General features: G+C 52.3%; 2 long non-coding RNA genes across 2 annotated transcripts; both read left to right on the forward strand.

The window, feature by feature from the left end:
- Positions 1-292: 292 nt before the first annotated feature.
- On the forward strand, positions 293-1,854 carry LOC306816279. Its single transcript, XR_013777625.1, has 3 exons — positions 293-384; positions 1,594-1,643; positions 1,804-1,854. It is a non-coding gene; the product is annotated as an uncharacterized lncRNA (long non-coding RNA).
- A 15-nt stretch (positions 1,855-1,869) lies between these two features.
- Positions 1,870-3,135, forward strand: LOC306816280. Its single transcript, XR_013777626.1, has 3 exons — positions 1,870-1,943; positions 2,387-2,490; positions 3,046-3,135. It is a non-coding gene; the product is annotated as an uncharacterized lncRNA (long non-coding RNA).
- Positions 3,136-26,227: the final 23,092 nt, after the last annotated feature.

The following is a 26,227-nucleotide window of genomic DNA, read 5'->3' on the forward strand; positions in this document are numbered from 1 at the left end:
AGACCCAGAGCTGCCCCTGCACTGCTTTGCCCCATCCAGAGGACTGAGCACAAATGCCCAACAGGAGGACGATGCTCAGAGCAAACTTGCACCAGAAGCAGTAAAATAGGCAAAGGTGGCCCCTTGCTGTTTGCGTCCCCTGGGCGCCCTGGGGTTCTGCATGGAATGTTGGCTGTGCCCGTAGCAACCGGCGTTGTCTCCTCCTGCTGCGGCCGTTGGTGGAACGCTGGTGGAGCAGCGGTGCAGCAGCAGCTGCAGCATCTGCTCCTCAGTGCCCCTGAGCACACACCTTCTGGCCTCAGCGCCAGCTCCTGCCTCTGCATCCACACCCTCATCTCCTCGTCAGCCGCCAGGCATCCCCGCAGCACTCTGCCACTCCCCAAGGTAAGGAAATCCCCGTTTGCCCCCAAACCACCAACAGAAAGACAGGAGGCTCCAGCTGCCTGTCCCACCAGCCATGACACCCATGGTCTGTGCTCACTTTCCCCAGAGCAGGATACACATGACAGTGGGCTCCAACTTCTCTAGGAATACTGATGCCTCCAGTTGAAATGCAGACCATTCCCTAGGTGACGCAGAGAGGTGTCATGGGGCAATTGCAGATTCTTATCCACTGATGATCCCATTCAAAGTGCTTGGTACCCACTGAAGTCCTAAAACTATGTTGCCGTGACACCAAAACCATCTGCTCCTTACTGAGGAGTTCAGGGCTTTGGTGGCAACAAATCCTCTTGTGCTCTGGCTCTGCTCACACTTCCACCAAAGCTTTAAAACCACAAAGATGGAACTTCTCCTCCATGATCCCTGCTGTTCAGGACATGCAAGCAGTTGCAAAAGCTTGTCCTCCAATACTGGCTTTCACCTACAAAAACCAGTCTAGTTACAGCCATTATTATGTACTTACATACTTTCCTCACTTACAGATACATAATCCTTTGATATCTTTAGAGATTTTTTTCTCTGCCACCTCCATGGGATCTCTTTTCTCTAGAGATATTGGTACACATTTCTTGATGTTTTTCAGTGCTTGTAGGGCTGGTTCTGCGTCTCGGTCAGAGGCAGCCGTGCAATACCACCTTGTGTGGTTCTTCTCAACAACACAATCACAGTATCACCAAATTTGCATGGTTGAAATAGATCCACAAAATTCCTGCACAGGACAGTCTCAAGAATCACACCCTGTGCCCAAGAGCAATGTCCAAACAATTCTTGAGCTCTGGCAGCCTTGCTGCTGTCACCCCTTCCCTGAGGAGCCTGTTCCAGTGCCCAAGCACCCTGTGGCTGAAGAACCCCTTGCTCATATTCCACCTAAGGCTCCCCTGGCACAACTTCCATGCCGTTCCTTTGGGTCTTCTCGCTGGCCCCAAGACTGAAGGCAGCAGTGCATGCCTTCCTGCTTCCCCTCTTGAGGATACTGCAACCATCTGGGGGTCCTGCCTCAGAAGTTGCAAGTGAAATGTAGCAATTACAGCAAACTGAGGGTTGTTGGAACAGAGGAATTGGTGGTTTGCGATGCTGAGGATGAGAAGGAAGGCTCCTGACACATGGCGGCAGAATGATTTTTATCTGCAGCATTCTTTTCATCTCTTTCAGGTGGAAAGGAGAGGCACCATGAAAAGGAAAGCAAGAGCCCCCATTAAGCCGTGAGTTTTAGGGATTACAGGATGGCAAATTTGAGGACTGGCCACCAGCAGAACTGCTCTTTCAGAGTCAGCTGGGATGGGTTCAAGCCCGTGGCTCCACGGGATGTGTCTCTTGACACACCACTTGCCTTTCTTACCTTTGCTTCCTTCTTGCTTTCAGAAAAATCAACGTTGGCAGTGACTTTCAGGCCGAGCTCCCCGAGCTGCAGAGCAGACCGCCCAGTGACAATGAAGAGCCTGCATCCCTGGTCTGGAAGCCCTGGGGGGATGATGACTCTGACATGGACAAACCTGACAGAGGTGGCTGCCCAGCTTTTCTTCCACCCCTGAGATATCTGCATGTGTAAAACTCTCCTCTTTTGCTCAAAAGGCAGCTTTGTGCATGCTATGCTTTTCTCCTTGTCTCAACTATCGTCCCACGTGGCCATGTTAGAGGCAAGGAGAATGCTCTGTTTGTGCAGCAGAGCAGAAAAATGAACAACTTTCCTGTTCTCAGACTTGGTTGGCACCATTTGCCACTGGAAGAAGGGAGATTGGCAAATGCATCATTTTAGAGAATATGGTTTGAAGGGAGAGCCAGCACTAAATGGGCCCTTGCTTCAGCTGCCCCTTTCTTTGCTCTCCTTTTCATGCTCTCCAACCTGCTGTCTTCTGCTCCTGCGCTTTCCTTCTCCCTTGTATCTCATCCTTTCCCCTTCCTTGGCTCCAGCCTGACTTGCGGTGGGATTTTGTTGTGCTTGCAGTAAGAGAACTGTTGGACATGGCCAGCTCCCGTGGCTTTCCCAGGGCAGCAGCTAACCTGGAGCTCGCCCTGCACTGCCTGCACCAGGCACGCGGCAGCGTTCCGGTAAGGAGCGGCTCTTTGGGCACAGGGAAGAGGGGACAGGGAAGAATGACTAAGGCCTGGCCACTGGGACAGCCTTTCCTGGCTGCTCCTTGAAGAGCAGAGTTAAGAAGAAGCGCAGCTGCCTGCTGTGTCTCCTCCACCTGTGTCAGGGCTCAGCCCAAATGGCTCCGGCAGGGACAACATCTCTCCTGGAGGCACTGGCCCAGGGTACCAAAGCCTGCTGCCTTGCAAACCTCCGGGAGATCTTGGTTCTCCAAGACATTTTGGGGTGGATTGAGGGAAAACTCCCAGAAGCCTCAGCAAGCTGAGACAATTCTGGGTGCAGGAGGAGCAAAATGGTGGAGTTGGTGAGCCACATGCCACTCTTGGGGAGCACGACTAAAGGACTGGGTAGCAAAAAGGAGGGATTGGCAGCAAATCACAAGGTTTGACCCATAAGAGATCCAGTGGAAGGAATGCCTGAAGAGGCAAAGTAGATGAAAGGCAGAGTTTATGTTTCTTGGCTCTTTTGCATGTGGTGGGGCAGCTGAAGCCTGTGTCCCTTTGATCTTGCAGGAGGCTCTGGAGATGTTGCTCTCAGGGGGACCTGCGACACCTCAAGGCCACCCCTTGGCTGATTACCATTACGCAGGTAAGCAAAGCAGAGCTTGTTCCTTCACTCACAGCTGCTGCCGTCCCCTCAGCTGCCATGTCAGGCGTTTACGCTTCAACGGCAACACCTGCACAAGGTCTCGTCTTCTCTGGGGGCGGGGAAAGCAGCAGCATCCAGTCCTTCAGCCTGACTTCTTTCCCGTGCTTTTTTCCCTGGGCAATGCCTGCTCTTGCCTTCCTTACTTTCTGAGGGAGCAGACGTGCACAGGTGAATGATGGATAGTGCCGATTGCCTCTTGGTGGCCAGTGGGATCTACCTCAAGTGGCAAGAAGCATCAATTTACCTGCTGCTTTTATTTGCCAGGCTCTGACAGATGGACTCCTGAGGAGAAGGAGTCCTTCCTAAAGGCTCTTCTAACCTATGGCAAGGATTTTAATCTCATCCAGAAGCAGGTAAAGCCATAGGATGTTCTTAACACTGGCAGATCATAAGAGGGAAATGTTGCTTATTTCTGGTTCCAAATACTGCAATTCAGTCTCGCTCTTCTCCTAGATGAAAAATATTGGAATAATAAAGATATGGGGCATCCCTTTTCCTGCGGATGAAAATCCTGTGTGAAAGCAGTGATTGTGCCTCTCCAACCCTTTCCTCCAAGCTCTTTTGGAAGACACAGGTTTATTCTGTCACATTTGTCGCATGCTTGTGCTGCTGCTTCCTCAACATATTGTGCCGGGAGGACTGGAAGGGAAAGAAAAACTGTGCTGGGTGGATTTGTTGTTGATCTGTGCATCATGTGTGTTATGCATTACGCAGCATAATCCACGGCTTTCCACGTGGCAGAATGCCTCTTTTACTCCCTATTTATTTCATTCTATGCCCTACTCCACTTACTCCATGCTTTTACTTCCTCGTTTACCCCATCCTCTACTTCTTCTCCCACCCACACTACAGGATGGCCATTTCACATTCCTTCTTTTTCTCTTCACAACAGATTCCAAGTAAGACTGTGGCACAGTGTGTGGAGTACTACTACTCCTGGAAAAAAGAACATAGACTTGCCCACACTCTTGCTCAGGTGAGTGGGAAGAAAGTCAAGACAAGGCAGCAGTGTCAAGAAACTGAGAGAAAAGGACAAAACCTGCTGGCGAGCCATGTGAGACACAGCTCTGCCAGGTCCCATGCCCTGGGAAAGGCACAGCAGATGCTGCCATGATCTTCATTGTGCTGCTGCTCTGAAATAGGGAATTCTGGAGCATCCCTTTGACCCAACCAAGCAGCACCTTCACCAAAATCGGCTTTGACTCTTTGTAGACTGGTTTTTCAGGGACTGGCACCTTCACTGATGCCAATCAGATCCTTCATTTCCCACCGCTTGCTAACATCTCCATTCCCGGCTGCATTTGTGGAGGAAACATAGGGATAGAGAGATGTTAGGCAGAGAGGTATATTAAAAAAATGTCGATCTGAAGACACGGACATATTTAACTCAGGCCTGTGGGCAGTAGAAAGGAGGTGTTTTTTCCTGCAAGGTGCTGTGTTGACACCCCACCAGCACAGCCCACCTCCAAATCCAGGCATTTTCTCAGCTCTTCAGGGTTTGGAGCAATTTCCTTAGGCCACGAGATTTTTGCGCTGGACGCTCTGATTTCCAGCTTTGTGGGAGGAAGGAAATATTGATGAGGATCCTTTATTTTCCAGACGGTGCGTGAAGCAAAGAGGAGCCAAAGCCCTCCCAGAAATGAGCCTGGGGAGACAGGCAAGAGAAGGCGCAAGAGGGCCTGCAAGGCGGAGTGTCCCTGCTGCCAACCGGCCCAGCCGCCCCGCTCGGCGGGAGGCCCCTTTCCCTGCGGGCAGTGCCAACGGTGCGCAACTTCTTCCTCTGGCTGCTCACAGCCCGGCCCTGGCACTAAAACACGCTGGCCCTTCCCAAAGGCACCACGGGGCAAGCCCAGGCCACTTGGGGGATGGCCCCTCGCAGCCGTGCTCAACGTGCTGACAGCCCGCTTTCAACCCAAACTGCTCACTTAAAGCCCAGCATTCAGACTGAAACCTTGCCGTGCCCCAACAAGGCACAGCTCAAACAAGTAGGAATAGGCACACCAGAGCTTGCTTTGATGCTGCTGCTGGAATTCAAAAGAGGTTGAGGCAAAAAGAGAAAGAAATCGCAAGGAACTGAAACAACAAAGATTCATGGTGCTGAAAAATTCACCTAGGTGTCTCAGCCTGGAAAGACAGAGAAATACATAGAGAAATGGAAATCTGGGAGATGGGTTTAATGGTGTGCATTGAATGAACAATGGATGGTTTGTTTCCTATCTTCCAGGGTGTTTGCAACCACGAAGGGGAGGAACGCACACAGGAGAAGACATCACCCACAGAATGAAGCAGAAGAGCCTCTCGCTAAGAAGAAAAAACCAAATTAGCCCTGCAGCTGTCCAGGCCTAGCAAGAGTTAGCCATCAAGAGGAATAGATGGAAATAGGATGGTTTCTGAAGATGTTAGGCTGCTTTATTTTTCCCTTTAGTTTACTAGATAGGCATTTCTCAATTGATTAGCTAAGATTTGTTAGTATTATTAGAATTTGATTAGTAGTATTAAATTTATCCATAAATGTAGGAGGTTTGGTGTTATTGGCTATGCTCCTTCTTTCCTTATTTAGTCTGTGTTAAGTTAAAAGCTGTCTTGTTCATTAAACCAAAGTTTGTTCTGTTTTGTCTTTTGTCTGTATGAAATCCTCAAGCAATGTTTGTTCCATTTGTTTGGTGTTACAAACACAGCATTTGCCCCGAGAGAAGAATCTGGGCACGTGCCTCCTCCCGCAGGCCCAGCCCCTTGCTCAGCTGGCGGGACTTACAAAGGTGTGTCCCCATTCCTGCCAATGGAATAACGGTGGGGTTTCATCCTTTGATTCCTGAAAATCTCACCTGGGACTGCAAAGGGAGGCTTTGTTTAATTCAGGCAATTGTGTCTAAATGACTTGGCCTTGTCTCACTATGCTTGCAGGGATAAAAGCTGTGGGCTTTAGTCCTTTAACCCAGCAACAAAGCTTTCCTGAGTTTTGGTGCACAGATGGACTTGGACGCACCCAAGGACTTTTCTAACCTCTCTGATTCTGTAACATTAATAGCCACGTGCACTAAAAAGAAAGCAGTAGTTCAGTTCAGTTTCTCCTGAAAGGACCAGCCTCCCACTCTGGGCCTCGAGCAACCTCCTCATCCGAAGCAAAGCGCGTGTGAACATTACCCTCTCACTTCTCACAGCTTTGGCATCTGCACCAAAGAAGCATCAAACTCGCCCCTTTAGCTGGCCCAGGAAAAGGCATTCCCTGGCCAGGCTTTGGGAGCAGGGGCTGGGGAGCAGGGAAGGAGGGGTGGCAAGGCAGGGGCAATTGCCAGGCTGCTTCTGGGACACTGACACAAGCTTGCCCTTGTCTGATGCAGCCAGGCAGCATTTGGAGCCTACAAAGTATGGGCTTTGCAGTGGGCCTTGTTACAGCTGCCCCCTCCCTTTGCTGCTGTCTGTGGAACAAGCAGCCTGGGAAGGAAGCAACATTTGCTTTACTTAACCTCAGGCAGGAAAGCAACCAAACCTGCTGGGTTTTGCCGTATCTGGGACATAAGTAGGAAAACAAATGGGAAGACCATTGGTGTGAAACAGGAATTCTGTTACTGTTAGTCTCCTAGAGGAATCCAACAGGCTTTTGAGATGAACATTTGGCTCCTTCAAGGGAGCGGGAAGAAAGACCTAGGAATTCTGCATCAATCCCTTGCTAAGGAATTGCTGCTGGCCTGTCCCCATCATTTACCCTGGAAAACAACCTGTTGCTCCAAGTTTCAAGGAATGAGTGTTGAGCTGAGAGACCAGCTCAGGACCCCAAAGGAGGGAAAACACCAGGCGACATTATTAGGCACCAGACAGTTTAGAAAGGGGCAGCACGAATGCCTCCACTTTGAGAGAAAGCTTTGGAGTTGGTTCTCCACAGAACAACTTGCAATTTCTTGCTCCTCTCAGAGCCAAAAGAAAGGCAGCAGCACGAGTCCTTCTGCTTCTCCATGAAACAGGGGATTGAAGGGTTAAATAGAATGAAGAGTAGAACATATGGTGTCAATTATTTAAGGAATACACATAGGAGACCCCTGATTTATAGATTTTGCTGGCCTTGCAAAATGAAGGGGGCCCCTCTTCGTAAAAGTGCAGAGTCTGCAAAATATCACAACCGAGAGACTACAGCGCACGCGTAGAAAGACAAGGTGAGAAGTTCAACAGCGAGGAAGACTGCTGTTCTTCATCATTTCCAGCCCACCGACTCATCTAGAGACCACCGACCCAATAAACTACGCAGCCGCAATGAATATGCAGCTGATTTCCATACGGAGCGGGGAACAGGCGGGGCAGATAATCAATATGTATAGGCGATTTAGAATATGCATGAACTTCCTAGATAAATAGAAGATTAGAAATCATGTAAGGTACGCAGGATTTGGGAAGATGCTCTCCCCCTGCGTCCAGCGCTGAATAAAATACGTACCTACTCCACAATTTTATAGGTTGTGAAGTTTATTTCCGTGCTTCAAGAAAAGTAGAAGAGGGATTGAAAGCAGTAAGGTTAATATCGTAGTAGGGGTGCATATTAAGGGAGACACTGAATAGGTGAAACGGGAAGTCTGAACCTTCCAAGTGCCTCAGCCAGTGAGGAGAGGGAGAGGGAGATGCAGCCCGGAAAATGAGGCGGCGTTTTAGAGACCGCATGGCAAATGCCGCATGGCCTCTAACTTTGTTCGTTAATAAAATCACTTTTACAGGACTCCTCTGTCTCCTTTGGGCACACAAACCTCTGGCAACGTGAATTTTCCCCCACAGCCCCGGGGCCTCTCTCAAACATCCCTTGCCCGGCTCGGACTCCCGCCGGGGCTGCAGGAGGCTCCCGGCTCCACCCCGCACTCACTCCCAGCTCCCAGCGCCCGCAGCTCCCGCTCACCCCGAGCTCCCGGCGGGTCAGGGCAGCAGCGGCTCCTTGGCCCGATGCCCGGGCCGGGCCCAGCGCGGAGCCGCTCCTCAGACGAGGGTTCCGAGAAATGGCGGAGCGCGGGGGAAAGATCGCGCACAGAGCCCGCCCCTCGCTGCGATTGGCTGATTCTGCCGTCACTCCTCCTTCTCGCGCGCTGATTGAGCAAAACCGGGACAAGCCCGGCCCCCGTTCCTCCGCTGTCATGATCCCCCCTTAAAAGGGGCCTTTGGGGCTGCGGCCCCACAAACACCCTAAAATGGAGAGGAAAAAGCACCCTTGTAGTGGTGGGATCCCCCCCAAAAGAACCGTGAAAAGAGAAAAACTCCTCTTCAAATGGACCTGAAAAGCCTTAAATGCCCTCACAGAGGGACAGGATCCCCTCCTGTGCTGGGGCCGCTCCGAGCCGGGAACTCTCCCGTTCGCTGCACTCGGGGGAGCCCCGAACGACGACGGGTCCTGGGCTGAGCCCCCCACTCAGCCGGGGGTGCAGAGGGAACTGGGGGGGCTGGGACGGGGCTTGGGGGTCCTGGGGATAACTGGGGGATTCTCAGTGGGTCCCACTTCCCGCTGTCCCCCCTCTCCCACCTCTTTCCCATTTTCCCCTTCAAGGGTCCGCTCCCCCGAGCTGGGTTTGGGGGTGACCCAGCCCTTTCCCTTCGTGTCCGGGCCCGGCCACGCAGCCAGAGGGTCGGAGGAAGAGGAGGAGGAGGAGGAAGAGGAGAGACAGAGGAGGAGGAAGGATAAGGAGGATCGAGAAGAGGCACCACGTGCGTTCCCCGCTCTCTGTATCCGCAGCTCCTTCGCCCCCAGACCATCGCCCCCCGCATCCCGCAGGTGCCCGGGGAGGGGGAGCTCGCCCCAAATATCCTGGGTGGTTTTTTTGAAGCGGGGAGGGGTATTTGGAGCTGACACGAAATAGATTTGTGTTATAAATGCATGACATTTTGTTGGCTCTTTGCAAGTATTGGGATAAATGCTATATGTATAATGCTAAAATAACATTTCTTTTTGGATATAGTCTTGGTTAATAGTAAAAGTCAGACATAAGTTTTTTAGAGATAGTTTGCTTAAACTACCCGCTTAGTCAAAGATAACAGCCCGTGAACATGTGATGGGGACCCTGAAGCTGACAAGACAATTATCAACACTCACTGGCTGGGACCACCACCCTAATTAAAAGGGAGAAGGAGAAGAATAAAACCACAAGCCAAGAAACACGCATGCTCTAAAAAGGCGGACCCAAGGAGTGGCCATGCTGAACAGTTCCCAAAAACAGCTGACTATGCATGAAGGTTATGAATATGTAACAAAGGGATGGATTGCAAAACGTATTTAAAGGTGTGTTCCCGGAGCAGCGGTGTGCTCTCGGCAGCATGCCAAGCACCCAGCAGTTTAACCCTTTGCTGTATGTATGTCTCTTATTTTCTTCTTATTAAACCTTATAATTCTCCCAAAATAGTGAACCGTGTTTTCCACACCCTGAGTCTCCCTTGTCCATGGTCCCAACATCTCCAGGCTGCCGGGGTTCCCCAATCCGGGCTCCCCGTTCCAGGGTGCCGGGGGTCCCCCTTATGGGGCCGTTGTCCCCCGCAGGCCGCAGAGGGTCCCCCGGCTCCGGTGCCGCCCTTCTCCGCTGTGCCGAGCCCCAGCCCCGCCGGTGCCGGGCGATCGCCAGGCGGCTCCGGGCTGACAATGCAGCGCCTGAGCCGGGCAGCCCAACCCCAGCGCGGGAGGGTCCCACGCATCCCCCGGCCCAGCGCCGGGGCTGTGCCGGCCCAACAGCGGCACCCCCAAAACTCTGCCGGCTCGGAGCCGCCGAGCGGGCGCCCGGCCCTTGGCCCCGAGCACAGAGCTCTGCCCGGGGGCTCCCGGGGAAAGGCGGCGGCGCTCGGCAGCGGCCCCAGCCCGCCCAGCCCGCGGCAATTGCCCCGCACCGGGACAAAATCCTGCCCCAGAGGAGCCGCTCGCAGCGCCCGCCTGCGGCTCCTCCGAGCCCCAAAGATCCCGGCAGCTGCCCGTGCTCACCGCCCGCTGCGGATGCAGCAACCAGCCACAGGATTCACTGCATGCAATCTCTGCTATCTCTGCCTGCACGGGCAAAACCAGCTGCTGCTGACAATGGCAGAGAATCTGAGCTCAGACTGAACGGCTCCCACCCGAAATGCTGCATTCAGTTCTGACACACCATTAAGAAATCCAAGAGCAAAACAGACAGCTGATTACAGAATCCTGCAAAACCACATCCGAGAACATTTTGGTATAAAATCACAAATATGAACAGAAGGTGAGAAATCCAACAAGGTTAGAAAACAAGCTATGAGCACTGGGATTAGAAGAGCTCAGGCAGTGCATTGGATGGCAATGAGCCCTCTCTTTTTCACATGTGAGCAATGCCACCCAGTTTCCCAAACCAAGGAAATGGGGAGCCCTAGCTACAGCGACTTCAGACACAGCAGTGACACACAACAGGGGAGACCAAGCAACTGCCAAAATTCTAATTTCTACTTGCAGTTAAGAAATTTTGTTTTCTGTGGAAGTCCAGGGTTTTCCCTGGCTCCTTTGGGGGTGCAAAAACGCCCCTGGCAGACCCCTCAGAGACCCCTGAGTGCTGCCCAGGAGCTGCAGGGGCTGGATTTGGCTCCTTGGGAGAATCTGCCCACATTGAGAGAAGAGACACAGAAAATAATGATGAGTAGAGTGTAAATTAGAATGTTAGAACGTAGATAAATAGGTTTTCTTGAATGTTTATGATAAGGGACACGTGGCCAAGATGGAGAATTTGGGGGGTGGACACCTTTTCCTCCTTCTTCTCCATGTCATCCATGTTGGGTGACACATTGGCCTCTTGGATTGGTTGGGGTCAGGGCTGGACCATTTAATAAAATTGTATTGTATTGGTAAAATTTTGTAAACATGTAATACGTAGTACTAACTATATAAGATAAGCCCTGCCTTGACCAGGCGGATTCCACCATGGATGCCAGGCTGAGCAGACCGCTGCTGGCCAGGCAAAGTGTCCCAGAGATAAGAGGCAATAAACTGTCCTTGGGAAAAGAGAAAACTGTCTCCGGCAGTCTCTCTTCGGCGGCTTCGGGGAAAACCAGGTTTTGAACCACCTTCGTGTCCCTCTGGACGGAGGTGGTTGAAGCCTGCAGCAAGATTGGAACACCACAACATATAGCTTCAGTTGTCAAGGAGCAAATGACGGAAGTTCTTCAAGAACAACATGAAAAGATTTTTGCAAATTTTAAGAAGAAAAAGAATCCATCTAAAGGACAATGCTACGACTGTGGAATTTTTGGACATTTTGGGAAAAATTGTCCTCAATCCACAAAGACTTCCAAGCCACCAGAACTTTACCCTAGATGTCGCAGAGGAAGACATCTGGCAAGTGAATGTTATTCTCTGACGGATGTGGACAGAAAACCATTGCCACTGCCAAAAAACACGAAGTGCAGGACCATCTTGTGCTACGACAGAAATGATGGCAGTGCAACAAGGAACAGCAACAACACCGGCACAGACAATACAGTTGTCGGGGAGCGTCAATCTGACTCCCTCAGCAGGGTGTTAGGGGACATCCCTGTGACAGGGATTTGCTGCCCAGGAATGCAGTACATCCTGTCAGCTTCAAAAGTGACTTGTTTTTTTGAATGAAGAATCTGCATCTATACGTACAGGACTGAAAGCACCGTGCCGAAAGAGACAAGATTTTTTGATAATAGGCAGAGAGCAGTGCAGCAATTTTGGACTGACAATGTATCCTACTGTTGTTTCAGCAGACTGCTTCAAAGAGATGACAATTTTAGCAAGGGCTCTTCGACCCCCATTGACAATTCCACAAAATACTCAACTGGCAAAAGCGATAGCTCTGCCATCGCATCCATTGGAGCATCAAGCAATGCTGGTGATGGGCGAAGGGCATCCACACTACAATGACCATGTCGAAGTACACACGTTATGGTTGAAGTACATAACCCGTGAACAGCCAACTATTACTTGGGACTTGATATACCATAACAGGAAAACAACCATCACAGGGATGGTGAACACCGGACGTGACAGTGATTTCATATATTTTCTGACCTCGAGAATGGAACTTGATTGTACCTTTGGATCAAATCACAGGCATTGGAGGAAGTTCTGTATGCCTCCAAAGTGAAAATTCAATAACATTCACAGGACCCGGACAGAAGACAGCTATTACTCGTGTAAAAGCCATTCACTGTATGGGGAAGAGATCTCCTTTCACAGTGGAACATGTACCTGACAATGGATTTTTAGTAGGACTTACTGTGGCACTCGCCACTCCACACCGATATGTGGACTCTTTACCATTCCATTTAGTAGTGTTGGGAGAAGAAACACAGCTATATGGTTTGATTTTTCATTGGGACGAACACAAAAAAGACACTCTTTTAATTATAGAATGGGTTTTCCTATCTTACAGATCTCCAAGGACAATTCTTACAGATTCAGAAATGACAGTACAAGTGATAATAAAGGGAAGAACAAGGTTGATGACAATAATGGGCAAGGACTTTTCAATGAACAATGCAGCAAGGACCACAGATTTCTACAATACCAATGAATCAAAAAATGGATGAGGCAGCAGCTTGGCCTCAATCTCAACAAGTAATACATTTGAGCAGACAAATTCCTACAGAGACACACAGACCTGCAACAGCAGCTCAAGATACTTTAGTTGATTGGACAAATATTCGAATGGACTTGACAAGAAGCAGAAAATGTCCTGCAATTGGGACTGGTGAAATAGCCATGCCAGTGAATTATGACCCACAAGGACAAAACCAAAGATGGCAAAAATTAAATCATGATTTAGTTAAAAATTTTATTAAGGCAATTAGAGATTATGGACTGGGATCTTCATATTTTAAACCGTTTTTAAAAGGTATTCTCAATGAATATGACTTGACTTCATGTGACATGAAATCTCTTGTGTCATTGATACTTACTGACACACAAGGACTTATATGGGAGCGCAGATGGAGAAGAGCTTTGAAGAAGCTGCGAAAGAAATACCAAGGTGATGCTCATGCTAACCTCACCATGGCAGAATTAGCAGGAGACCCTCCTCACAATGATCCAGTACAACAAGCTGCCAAGATTCCAAGGGGAGTGTTGGCAGACATCAAGGAAAAAGGATGTGAACTTCTCTTCAAACAAGATTTAAAAGACTTAAGGACTGACAGTAAAAAATGATTGTTTATATGCTGTTGTATCTTATTTTTTGTCAACTGTATTAGGTGAAAAAGAGGATTTACCAGTGATGTAGCCAAGGGAGAGTGTTTGGGAAAATTTAGCATGGACAGTGGGGTTGGAAACAATTTGTTTGAGGCATTCCAGGGAAAAAAAGCCATTTTCAACATGTCTGGTGGGATTGACAGTTAAAGAATGGTCCATTCTGGAGGGCATCCCTTCATGGGTGATGTGAGTTGTGACAACTCCTGTGAATAGATGGCATGTGTGGGTTCAGTTTTTCCCTGTGGCTGTTTTCAAACCAAAAGAATTAGAAATTTTTTGTTTCAACAATGGATTTTGGAATTGTATGTGATGTTTTAGGGGTGAAAAAGAACCAAACAATGGATGTTACTCCGAATTAGAATGTATATAGCAATTATATTGTAGTCTCAAACAAACCATCCTTCCGAGTTCTAGCACAGTTATTGTGCCTGGATGGTCTGTTTGACCTTTTTGATCTTTTACCTTTGTAAAAAGAAATTTTGAAAGTAGGATTTTATATATTAGTGGAGCTTGTTACTATTCTCATTGCTTTGCCATGCATCATCCCATGCACTCGGCACGCCTTGAACAAAGCTGTGAAAAGGGCTCTGGACAAAACCGTGAAGGAGGTCTTTTTGCTGCAAACAGAGGGGGGAGATGTGGGAGTCCAGGGTTTTTTCCTGGCTCCTTTGGGGGTGCAAAAACGCCCCTGGCAGACCCCTCAGAGACCCCTGAGTGCTGCCCAGGAGCTGCAGGGGCTGGATTTGGCTCCTTGGGAGAATCTGCCCACATTGAGAGAAGAGACACAGAAAATAATGATGAGTAGAGTGTAAATTAGAATGTTAGAACGTAGATAAATAGGTTTTCTTGAATGTTTATGATAAGGGACACGTGGCCAAGATGGAGAATTTGGGGGGTGGACACCTTTTCCTCCTTCTTCTCCATGTCATCCATGTTGGGTGACACGTTGGCACTCTTGGATTGGTTGGGGTCAGGGCTGGACCATTTAATAAAATTGTATTGTATTGGTAAAATTTTGTAAACATGTAATACGTAGTTCTAACTATAAAAGATAAGCCCTGCCTTGACCAGGCAGATTCCACCATGGATGCCAGGCTGAGCAGACCGCTGCTGGCCAGGCAAAGTGTCCCAGAGATAAGAAACAATAAACAATCCTTGGGAAAAGAGAAAACTGTCTCCGGCAGTCTCTCTTCGGCGGCTTCGGGGAAAACCAGGTTTTGAACCACCTTCGTGTCCCTCTGGGGTGATCTCGGGGCAGAGGAGGAACCCCAGACTGGGACACCTGTGTTATTATCACCATGGTCCTTGAGTGAGCCCACCAAGCCTCTTTCGCTACCCAGCACCAATAAGTTCCTTTATCACTTTCTTGTACGTCTTATATGACTAAAGTAAGGGAATGTCCTAGCTTTCTCCTTTCAGCGTGATGTTTGCTACTTTGGGGAAGGTTACCCTTCCTGAACCACCATCCGAATTCTGTGAATTCAATTCCAACCCTCACCTTACATTCCAAAATTGCCGGAACTCCTCGTTCTGCTCAGTATATTCCATGTGTTGGTCTCACTCCCAGTCCTAAATGGGTTGTCCCTACTACTTTTTACCTCTTTTGTCCCTACTACTTCCCTTTTTCCATAGTTTGCATACCAACCACATATTATTACACAAATATAACTTCCCTCAGATGACCCCAATTTTGCTCGAGTATTTTTTAACCAATTTACTCCTGCAAATTCACTTATCACCACAATTGTTTGTCCTATAGGTTTTGTCCATTGCGCAGCCTCCTTCTTCCATTTCCTGTCATGTCCACCAGTACTACAGCCTCCCCCCACCGTGTAGTGCTGTCCCCTTGTAGACAAAACAGGTACTGCAGCCCATACCCCCCAGAAGTGCTGTCCCCTTGTGGACAAAACCGGCACTGCAGCTCCCCCCCTAGCAGTGCAGCTTCCTTGAGGACAAAACAGGTACTGTAGCTCTCCGCCCCTGTAGTTCTATCCCCGTGTGGACAAAACCGGTACCACAGTCCCCTCCTCAATGGTGCTGTCCCATTGTGGACAAAACAGGTACTGCAGCTTTCATTCCCAGTAGTGCTGTCCCCGTGTGGACAAAACCGGTACCACAGTCCCCTCCTCCTCAATGCTGCTTCTCAATTGTGGACCAAAAAGGTACTGCAGCTTCCCCCCCAGTATAGCTGCCCCCTTGTGGACAAAACCAGTACTGCTGGCCCCCCCCTCATCACTAGTGCTGTCCTCTTGAGGACAAAATGGCTACTGCAGTTCCACCCCCTTCAGCAGTGCTGCCCCCTTGTGAACAGAACAGATACGGTCCCGCCCCCCCCCAGTAGTGCTGCCTCCTTGTGGACAGAACAGGTACTGCGGCCCCAACCAGTAGTGCTGCGTTCTCATGGACAAAACCAATACTGTAACCTCCCCCCCAGTAGTGCTACCCCTTGAGGACAAAACCGGTACTGCAGCCCCCGCACACCAGTAGTGCTGCTCTTTTGTGTAAAAAAACAGGCACAGCAGCCCCTGCTTCCTCACTAGTGCTGCTTCATTTTGGACAAAACCGTTACTGCACCAACCCCCCTACTAGTCCTGTTCCCTTTTGAACAAAACTGGTACCGCCGCCCCCCACCCTTCAGTAGTGCTGCCCTCTTTTAGGCAAAACTGATACCGCAGCACCCCCCCTCAGCAGTGCTGTCCCCTTGTGGACAAAACCAGTACTGCGCCCCTCCCCCCCATGTAGTGCTGATTCCTTGTGAACAAAATCGGTACTGCAGCCTCCCCCCTTCAGTAATTCTGTCCCCTTGTGGACAAAACATGTACTGCAGCACCCCCCCCCCTCCATAGTAATGCTGCTTCCTTGTGGACAAAACAGGCACTGCATCACTCCCCCCCGCACTAATGCTGTCCCTGTGTGGACAAAACCTTTACTGCAGCCCCTTTCCCCCGTACTGCTGCCCCCTTGTGGACAAAATCCGTACTGCAGCCCTCGCTTCCTCATCAGTGTTGTCCCCTTGTGGACAAAACAAATACTGCAGCTCCCCCCCTCCAGTACTGTTGTCCCGTTGTGGACAAAACCGGTACTGCAGCACCCCCTCCTCACTAGTGCTGCCTCCTTGTAGGCAAAACTGGCACTGCGCCTCCCCCCCTCAGTAGTGAAAAAAACAGGCACTGCAGCTCACCCACCCAGTAGTGCTGTCCGGGTGTGGACAAAACCAGTACTGCTGTCCCCCCCCGCCCCATCACGAGTGCTGTCTCCTTGTGGACAAAATGGGTACAGCAGTTCCCCCTCCTTCAGCAGGGCTGCCCCCCTGTGGACTGAACAGGTCCTGCTGACCCCCTTCAGTAGTGCTGCCCCCTTGTGGACAGAACAGGTACTGCGGCACCTCCCCGAGCAGTAGTGCTGCTTTCTCGTGGCCAAACATGGTACTGCAACCTCACCCCCCCAGTAGTGCTGCCCCCTTGTGGACAAACCGGCACTGCAGCTCCGCCCTCAGTAGTACAGCTTCCTTCTGGACAAAACAAGTACTGCAGCTCCCCCCCCCCCGAGTAGTGCTGTCAACGTGTGGACAAAACCGGCACTGCATCCCCTTCCACCTTACTGGGGCTGCCCCCTTGTGCACAAAACCGGCACCCTAGCTCCCCCCCATTATAGCGGTCCCCTTGTGGACAAAACCGGTACTGCAGCCCTCCCCCCCCAGCAGTGCTCTGCCCTTGTGGAGAAAACTGGTACTGCAAGCCCCGTTTTCAGTAGTGCTGCCTCCTTGTGGAAAAAGCCATTACTGCTGCCTCCCCTCCTTCAGTAGTGCTCCCCTCTTTTGGAAAAAAGCAGTATGGCAGCCCCCCGCCCTCGCCCCAGTAGTGCAGTCCCCTTGTGGACAAAACAGGTACTGCAGGTCCTCCCCCCCAGTAGTGCTGTATCCTTGTGGACAAAACAGGTACTGCAGGTCCTCCCCCCCAGTAGTGCTGTATCCTTGTGGACAAAACAGGTACTGCAGCCCCCTGCTCCTCACTCATACTGGCCCCTTGTGGACAAAACCAGCACCCTAGCTCCCCCCATTATAGCGGATCCCTTGTGGATAAAACCAGTACTGCTGCCCCCCCCTCATAACTAGTGCTGTCCCCTTGAGGACAAAATGGCTACTGCAGCTCCACCCCCTTCAGCAGTGCTGCCCCCTTGTGGAAAGAACAGGTACTGTGGCCCCCCACCAATAGTGCTGCTTTCTCATGGACAGACCAGGTACTGCGTCGTCGTCCCCCCCCCCAGTAAGGCTGCCCCCTTGTGATCAAAACCAGTACTGCAGCCCCCCTACACCAGTAGTGCTGCTCCTTTGTGGAAAAAACCAGTACTGCAGCCCGACCCCACTCAGTAGTGCTGCCCCCTTGTGGACAGAACCAGTACTGCTGGCCCCCCCTCATCATTAGTGCTGTCCTCTTGAGGACAAAATGGCTACTGCAGTTCCACCCCCTTCAGCAGTGCTGCCCCAACCCCAGTAGTGCTGCTTCATTTTGGACAAAACTGTTACTGCACCAACCCCCCTACTAGTCTTGTCCCCTTGTGGACAAAACTGGTACCACCGCCCCCCACCCTTCAGTAGTGCTGCCCTCTTTTAGACAAAACCGATGCCGCAGCACCCCCCCTCAGCAGTGCTGCCCCCTTGTGGACAAAACCGGTACTGCGTTCCCCTCCCAAGTAGTGCAGATTCCTTGTGGACAGAAACGGTACAGCACCTCCCCCCCCCCGCTCAGTATGTCCATCCAGTTGTGGACAAAAGAGGTACTTCAGCCCCACCCTCCCCTTAACAGTGCTGCTTCCTTGTGGACAAAATAGGTACTGCAGCCCCACCCCCAAGTACTACTGCCCCCTTGTGGAGAAAACCAGTACTGCCGTCCCCCCCACCCTCAGTAGTGCTGCCCCCTTGTTGACAAAACCGGTACTGCTGCCCCCCACACCAGTAGTGCTGCCACCTCGTGGACAAAACAGGCACAGCAGCCCTCCCTTCTTCAGTATTGCTGTTTCCCCTTGTGGACAAAACCAGTACTGACCACCACCTGCCAGTAGTGCTGTCTTTCTCTGACAAAACTGGTACTTCCAGCCCCCCCCCTTCATTAGTGCTGCCCTCTTGTGGACCAAGTGCTGTATCTTTGTGGACAAAACAGTTACTGCAGTCCCCCCACCAGTAGTGCTGTATCCTTTTGGGCAAAACAGGTACTGCAGTCCCCTCTCTTCAGCAGTGCTGCCCTATTGTGGACAAAACCGGCACTGCAGTCTCCTCTTCAGTAGTGCTGATTCCTTGTGAGCAAAACTGGTACTGCAGCTCCCCCCAGTAGTGCTGTCCCCATGTGGACAAAACTGGTACTGCAGCCCCCCTCCTCACTAGTGCTGACCGCTTGTGGACAAAACCAGTACTGCAGCCCCGCCTTCCTCAGTAGTGCTGCCCCCTTGTAGAGAAAAGCATTATTGCAGCCCACTCCCTACTCAGTAGTGCTGCCCCCTTGTGGATAAAACCGATACTGCAGCCCCCCCCACTCCAGTAGTGCTGTCATCTTGTGGACAAAACAGGTACTGCAGCCCACCCCTCACAAGTGCTCCCGCCTTGTGGACAAAACCGGCACTGCAGCCCCCTCCACCAGTAGTGCTGCCCCCTTTTGGACAGAACAGGTACTGCAGCCCCTCTTTCCTCACTAGGGCTGCCCCCTTGTGGGTAAAACAGGTACTGCAGCCCCACCCCCAGAAATGCTGAATCCTTGTGTACAAAACTGGTACCGCCGCCCCCCCCCCTCCCCCTTCAGTAGTGCTGACCTTTTGTGGACAAAACCAGCACTGCTGACCCCTTCCAGTAGTGCTGCTCCCCTATGGACATAACGGGTACCGCAGCCCTCCCCATTCAGTAGGTCTTCCCCCTTGTGGACAAAACATGTACTGAAGCCCTCCCCCTTCAGTAGTGCTGCCCCCTTGTGGACAAAAGTGGTACGGCATGCCCCCACCCCCAGCAGTGCTGATCCTTTGTGGACAAAACCAGTACTGCAGCCCCCCATTCCAGTTGTACTGACCCGTTGTGGACAAAACCAATACTGCCGCCCCCAGCCCAGTGGTTCTGCCCCCCTGTGGACAAAACCGGTATTGCAGACCCTTCATTTCAGTAGTGCTGCCCCCTTGTGGACAAAACCTATACTGCAGCCCACACCTCAGAAGTGCTGCCCCCTGGTGGAAAAAAACGGCACTGCAGGCCCCCACCAGTAGTGCTGCCTTCCTTGTGGACAAACCCGGTACTGCAGACCCCCCCTGCAGTACTGCTGACCCCTTGTGGACAAAACTGGTATTGCTGGCCCCACCCCAGGTAGTGTTGCCCCCTTGTGGACGAAACCGGTGCTACAGCCCATCCCTTCCAGTAGTGCTGTCTGGTTGTGGATAAAAACCGGTACTGCAGGCCCCACCCACAGTAATGCTGCCCCCTTGTCGACAAAACCGGTACTGTAGCCCCCTCATTTTCACTAGCGCTGCCCCATTGTGGACAAAACAGATACTGCAGCCCCTGCCACCAGTACTTCTGACTCCTTGTGAACAAAACGGGTACTGCAGTCTCCAAACCAGTAGTGCTGCCCCTTTGTGAACAAATCTGGAACAGCAGCCCCCCCCCCCCCCCCCCCACTATGTCTATCCCCTTGTGGACAAAACCGGTACTGCCACGTTCTTCTAGTAGTGCGGCCCCATTGTGGGCAAATCTGGTACAGCGCTCCCCCCCTTTCAGTAGTGCTTTCCCGTTGAGGACAAAACCAGCACTGCAGCCCCCCCACTCCAGTACTGCTGCTCTCTTGTGGACAAAACCGGCACTGCAGCCCCCCCACCAGTTGTGCTGTATCCTTGTGGACAAAACCAGTACTGCAGTCCCCCGTACCAGCAGTGCTGTCCCCTTGTGGACAAAACTGGTGCTGCAACCCACCCCCCCAGAAGTGCTTCCCCCGGGCAAAACTGGCACTGCAGCCCCTTGCACCAGTAGTGCTGTATCCTGGTGGAAAAAACAGGAAATTCAGCTCCCCTCTCCTCACTAGTGCTGCCCTTTTGTGGACAAAACTGGTACAGCAGCCCCCCCTTCCCTTCAGCTGTACTGCCCCCTTGGAGACAAAACCGGAAATGCAGCCCTCTGCACAAGTAGTGCTGCTTCCTTGAGGAAAAAGCTGTACTGCAGCCCCTGCCACCCAGTACTGCTGCCCCCTTGTGGACAAAAGTGGCACTCCCGACCCCCTTCCTTCTGCAGTGCTGACATTTTGTGGACAAAACATGTACTGCCGACTGCTTCCAGTAGTGCTGACATTTTGTGGACAAAATGGGTACTGCAACCCCCCCCCTTTCAGTAGGTCTTCCCCCTTGTGGACAAAACAGGTACTGCAGCCCTCTGTCCCCCTTTGAAGTGCTCCCCCGTTGTAGACAAAACAGGTACTGGAGCCCACCCCCCCCAGAAGTGCTGCCCACTTGTGGACAAAAGCGGCATTGCAGCCCGTCCACCAGTAGTGCTGTATCCTTGTGGACAAAACAGGTACAGCAGCTCCACCTCCAGTAGTGCTGTACTCATGTGGTCAAAACCAGTACTGCAGCCTCCCCCTCCTCAATAGTGCTGCCCCCTTGAGCCAAAATCCCTGTACTGCAGCCTCACACACATCAATGCTGCCCCCTTGTGGATAAAACCGGTACTGCAGCCCCCCCACTTCCAGTAGTGCTGCCCCCTTGTGAACAAAGCTGGTACTGGAGCCCTCCCCACCAAGTAGTGCTGTCCACTTGCAGACAGAACAGGTACTGCGGACCCCCAACCAGTAGTGCTGCTTCCTCGTGGACAAAACCGGTACTGCAACCCCCCCCCCCAAAGTAGTGCTGTCCCCTTCTGGAAAAAAGAGGCACTGCAGCCCCCTCCCACTTCCAATAGTGCTGCCCTTTTGTGGAGAAAACCGGAACTGCAGCTCCTCCTTCCTCTTTAGGGCTGCCCCCTTGTGGACAAAACTAGTATCGCCGCCCCCCCCCCCTTTCAGTGGTGCTGACATTTTGTGGACAAAACTGGTACTGCTGACCCCTTCCAGTAGTACTGCTCCCTCATGGACAAAACGGGTACTGCAGCTCCCCTTCTCCGCTAAGTAGTGCTGCCCCATTGTGGACAAAACAGGTACTGCAGCCCACCCTCTAGAAGTGCTGCCCCCTTGTGGACAAAACCGGCATTGCAGCCCGCCCACCAGTAGTGCTGTATCCTTGTGGACAAAACAGGTACGGCACCTCCCTCCCCCCCCGTAGTGCTGCCCTCGTGTGGTCAAAACCAGTACTGCAGCCTCCCCCTCCTGACTAGTTCTTCCCCCTTGTGGACAAAACTGGTGCTGCAGACCCTCCCTTCTCACTAGTGCTGCCCCCTTGTGAACAAAACCGGTACTGCAAGCGCAGTCCCAACAGTGCTGCCCCCTTGTGGATAAAACCAGTGCTGCAGCTTCCCCCCCTCAGCAGTGCTGCGCCCTTGTGGACAGAACATGTCCTGCAGACCCTCGCACCAGTAGTGCCACCCCGTCATGGACAAAAGCAGGTACTGCAGCCCTCTGCAAAAGTAGTGCTGCTTCATTGAGAAAAAAGCTGTACTGCAGCCCCTCCTCCCAGTAGTGCTGCCCCATTTTGGACAGAACAGGTACTGCAGTCCCCCACCCAGTAGTGCTGATTCCTTGTGTACAAAGCCGGTACTGCACCACCCCCCCTCCCAGTAGTGCTGTCCCCTTGTGGACAAAACTGGTACTGAAGCCCACCCCCCCAGAAGTGCTGCCCACTTGTGGACAAAACCGACATTGCAGCCCTCCCACCAGTAGTGCTGTATTCTTGTGGACAAAACAGGTACGGTAGCTCCCCCCCCAGCAGTACTGTACTCGTGTGGTCAAAACCAATACTGCAGCCTCCCCACCCTCACTAGTGTTGCCCCCCTTGTGAACAAACCCAGTACTGCAGCCCCATTACCATCAGTGCGGCCCCCTTGTGGATAAAACCGGTACTGCAGCCCCCACCCCCCCCATCACTCCCAGTAGTGCTGTCCCCTTGTGGACAAAACCGGTGCCGCCGGCCCTCCCCCCTCAGTAGTGCTTCTCCCGTGTGGACAAAACCTGTACTGCAGCCCCTCACACCAGTAGTGCCGCCCCCTCGTGGACAAAAGCAGGAGCTGCAGTCCCCCCTGCCCAGTAGTGCTGTCCACATGTAGAAAAAACCGGTACTGCAGCCCACCCCCATCAGTAGTGCTGCCCCCTTGTGTACAAAACTGGTACGGCAGCCGCCCGCCCCCCAGCAGTGCTGGATCCTTGTGGACAACAGGTACTGCAGCCCACCCCCCAGAAGTGTTGCCCCCTTGCGGAAAAAACAGCACAGCAGCCACCCCCTCCCCAGTACTGCTGCCTCATTCTGGACAAAACCGGTACTCCAGGCCCCCTTCCAGTAGTGCTGCTCCCTTGTGGACAAATCGGATACTGCAGCCCCCCCCTTTTAGTAGGTCTTCCCCCTTGTGGACAAAACAGGTACTGCAGCCCCCTACCCCCCTTTGTAGTGCTCCCCCGTTGTGGACAAAGCAGGTACTGCAGCCCACCCCCCCAGAAGTGCTGCTCACTTGTGGACAAAATCGGCATTGCAGCCCGTCCACCAGTAGTGCTGTATCCTTGTGGACAAAACAGGTACGGCAGCTCCCCCTCCAGTAGTGCTGTACTCGTGTAGTCAAAACCAGTACTGCAGCCTCCCCCTCCTCAATAGTGCTGCCCCCTTGAGCCAAAATCCCTGTACTGCAGCCTCACACACATCAATGCTGCCCCCTTGTGGATAAAACCGGTACTGCAGCCCCCCCACTTCCAGTAGTGCTGCCCCCTTGTGAACAAAGCTGGTACTGGAGCCCTCCTCACCAAGTAGTGCTGTCCACTTGCAGACAGAACAGGTACTGTGGACCCCCAACCAGTAGTGCTGCTTCCTCGTGGACAAAACCGGTACTGCAACCCCCCCCCAAAGTAGTGCTGTCCCCTTCTGGAAAAAAGAGGCACTGCAGCCCCCCCCCCTCTTCCAGTAGTGCTGCCCTTTTGTGGAGAAAACCGGAACTGCAGCCCCTCCTTCCTCTTTAGGGCTGCCCCCTTGTGGACAAAACTAGTATCGCCGGCCCCCCGCCCTTTCAGTAGTGCTGACATTTTGTGGACAAAACTGGTACTGCTGACCCCTTCCAGTAGTACTGCTCCCTCATGGACAAAACGGGTACTGCAGCTCCCCTTCTCCGCTAAGTAGTGCTGCCCCATTGTGGACAAAACAGGTACTGCAGCCCCCTACCCCCCTTTGTAGTGTTCCCCCGTTGTGGACAAAGCAGGTAATAGAGCCCACCCCCCCAGAAGTGCTGCTCACTTGTGGACAAAACCGGCATTGCAGCCCGTCCACCAGTAGTGCTGTATCCTTGTGGACAAAACAGGTACAGCAGCTCCACCTCCAGTAGTGCTGTACTCGTGTAGTCAAAACCAGTACTGCAGCCTCCCCCTCCTCAATAGTGCTGCCCCCTTGAGCCAAAATCCCTGTACTGCAGCCCCACCCACATCAGTGCTTCCCCCTTGTGGATAAAACTAGTACTGCTACTCCCCTCCACTTTCAGTAGTGCTGCTCCCTTGTGGACAAAACCAGTGCCGCCGGTCCTCCCCCCTCATTAGTGCCTCCCCTTTGTGGACAAAACCAGTACTGCGGCCCCCTCCCCCCAGTAGTACTGCCCCCTTCTGGACAAAACAGGTACAGCAGGCCCCCATTCCCAGCCGTGCTGCCCCCTTGTGCACAAAACTGGTACTGCAACCCCCCTCCCCCTTCAGCAGTGCTGCCCCCTTGTGGACAAAACCAGTACTGGAGCCCCCCCCCGCCAAGTAGTGCTGTCCACTTGCAGACAGAACAGGTACTGCGGACCCCCAACCAGTAGTGCTGCTTCCTCGTGGACAAAACCGGTACTGCAATCTCCCCCCCCAAAGTAGTGCTGTCCCCTTCTGGACAAAACAGGCACTGCAGCCCCCTCTCCCCAGTAGTGCTGCCCTTTTGTGGAGAAAACCGGTACTGCAGTCCCTTATTCCTCACTAGTGCTGCCCCCTTGAAGATAAAATAGGTACTGCAGCCCCACCCCCAGTAGGGCTGCCCCTTTGTGGACAAAATGGTACTGACCGCCCAACCCCGGTAGTGCTGTCCCTTCGTGGATAAAACCGATACTGCAGCCCCCCCCCCCTTTCAGTAGTGCTGTCCCCTTGTGGACAAAAGCAATACTGCAGCCCCCCCCACCTGTAGTGCTGTTCCCTTGTGGACAAAACTGGTACTGCAGCCCACCCCCAAGAAGTGCTGCCCCCTTGTAGAAAAAACCGGCACTGCTGGCCCCCCACCAGTAGTGCTGCCCTCTTGTCCACAAAACTGGTACTGCAGCAACCCCCTGACCGTCAGCAGTGTTGCCCCCTTGTGGAAAAAAACGGTACTGCAGCCCCCTCCGCCCAGTAATTTTGCCAACTTGTGGACAGAACAAGTACTGCAGCCCCCCTTCAGTAGTGCTGCCCCCTTGTGGACTGAACAGGTACTGCAACTCCCCACGTAGCAGAGCTGCTTCCTTGTAAACAAAACAGGTACTACAGCCCCACCCCCAGTAGTGCTGCCCCCTTGTGGTCAAAACAGGTACTGCAGCCCATCCTTTCTCACTAGTGCTGCCCCCTTGTGGAAAAAAACAAGTACTTCAGCCCCACCCCCCTTAGTAGTGCTTCTCCCGTGTGGACAAAACCTGTACTGCAGCCCCTCACACCAGTAGTGCCGCCCCCTCGTGGACAAAAGCAGGAGCTGCAGTCCCCCCTGCCCAGTAGTGCTGTCCACTTGTACACAAAACCGGTACTGCAGCCCCTTTACATGTAGTGCTGTATCCTTGTGGACAAAACCGGTACTGCAGCCCCCCACCCCCAGTAGTGCTGTCCCCTTGTGGACAAAACCAGTACTGCAGCCCCTCCCAGTATAGCTGTCCTTTTGTGGATAAAACCAGTACTGCAGCCTGCTCCCCCCCCCCCCCCTTCAGCAGTGCTGCTTCCTTGTGGACAAAACTGGTACTGCAGCCCCCCCTCCCTAGTAGTGCTTTCACCTTTTGGACAAAACAGGTACTGCAGCCTCCACCCCCCAGAAGTGCTGCCCCCTCTTGGAAAAAAACAGCACTGCAGCTCCTCCCCCCAGTAGTGCGGCTTCCTTGTGAACAAAACCGGTACCACGGGCCCGCCTCCCTCATGTGTGCCCCATGTGCACTGCCTTGTCCTGTGGAGTTTACATTAATGAGCTGCATTGATTATTAGAAGCAGCAGAAAATGATACTGTGAAAATGTCCAACAGCACATCCTGTGAGCTCCAACAAACACAAATGGGAATCTACAGAACTGCCTGGCCTTGGATTATCTGCTTGCTGGCCAAGGAGGAGCCTGGGCTGTCATGGGACAGGAATGTTGCACTTCTGTCAGTGATGAGTTTGAAGTCCAACAGTCAGGAATCACCTCGATAGAAAGAGCAGTAGAAGAGTGGTAGGAAGAAGAGAATTCTTCTTGGTGAGATTGGCTCCATGGCTGCCAAACTGGAGGCTGCTGTGAAATGCATTTGTGGCAGCCACTGCAGTCATTGCAGTGTGAGCACTTGGTGTGTTATGATCCCATGTTAGAGCTGTTGTGACACTTTGTGCTGGGAAATGGAGCATTGAGACTTGTCTCAAAAGAGACACAGTCTCAAGAAACAGTGGGGATTTGATAAACAGCAGAGAGTAGCAACTACTTAGGCATGTTTTAGAAGGAATGTGACTTACCACTCTGAGTAATGAACTTGAACAGCACTTAATTGAAGAACAAGAGGCA

This window comes from Erithacus rubecula (assembly GCF_903797595.1).
Source record: "Erithacus rubecula genome assembly, contig: scaffold_489_arrow_ctg1, whole genome shotgun sequence".
NCBI classification, from domain to species: Eukaryota; Metazoa; Chordata; class Aves; order Passeriformes; family Muscicapidae; genus Erithacus; species Erithacus rubecula.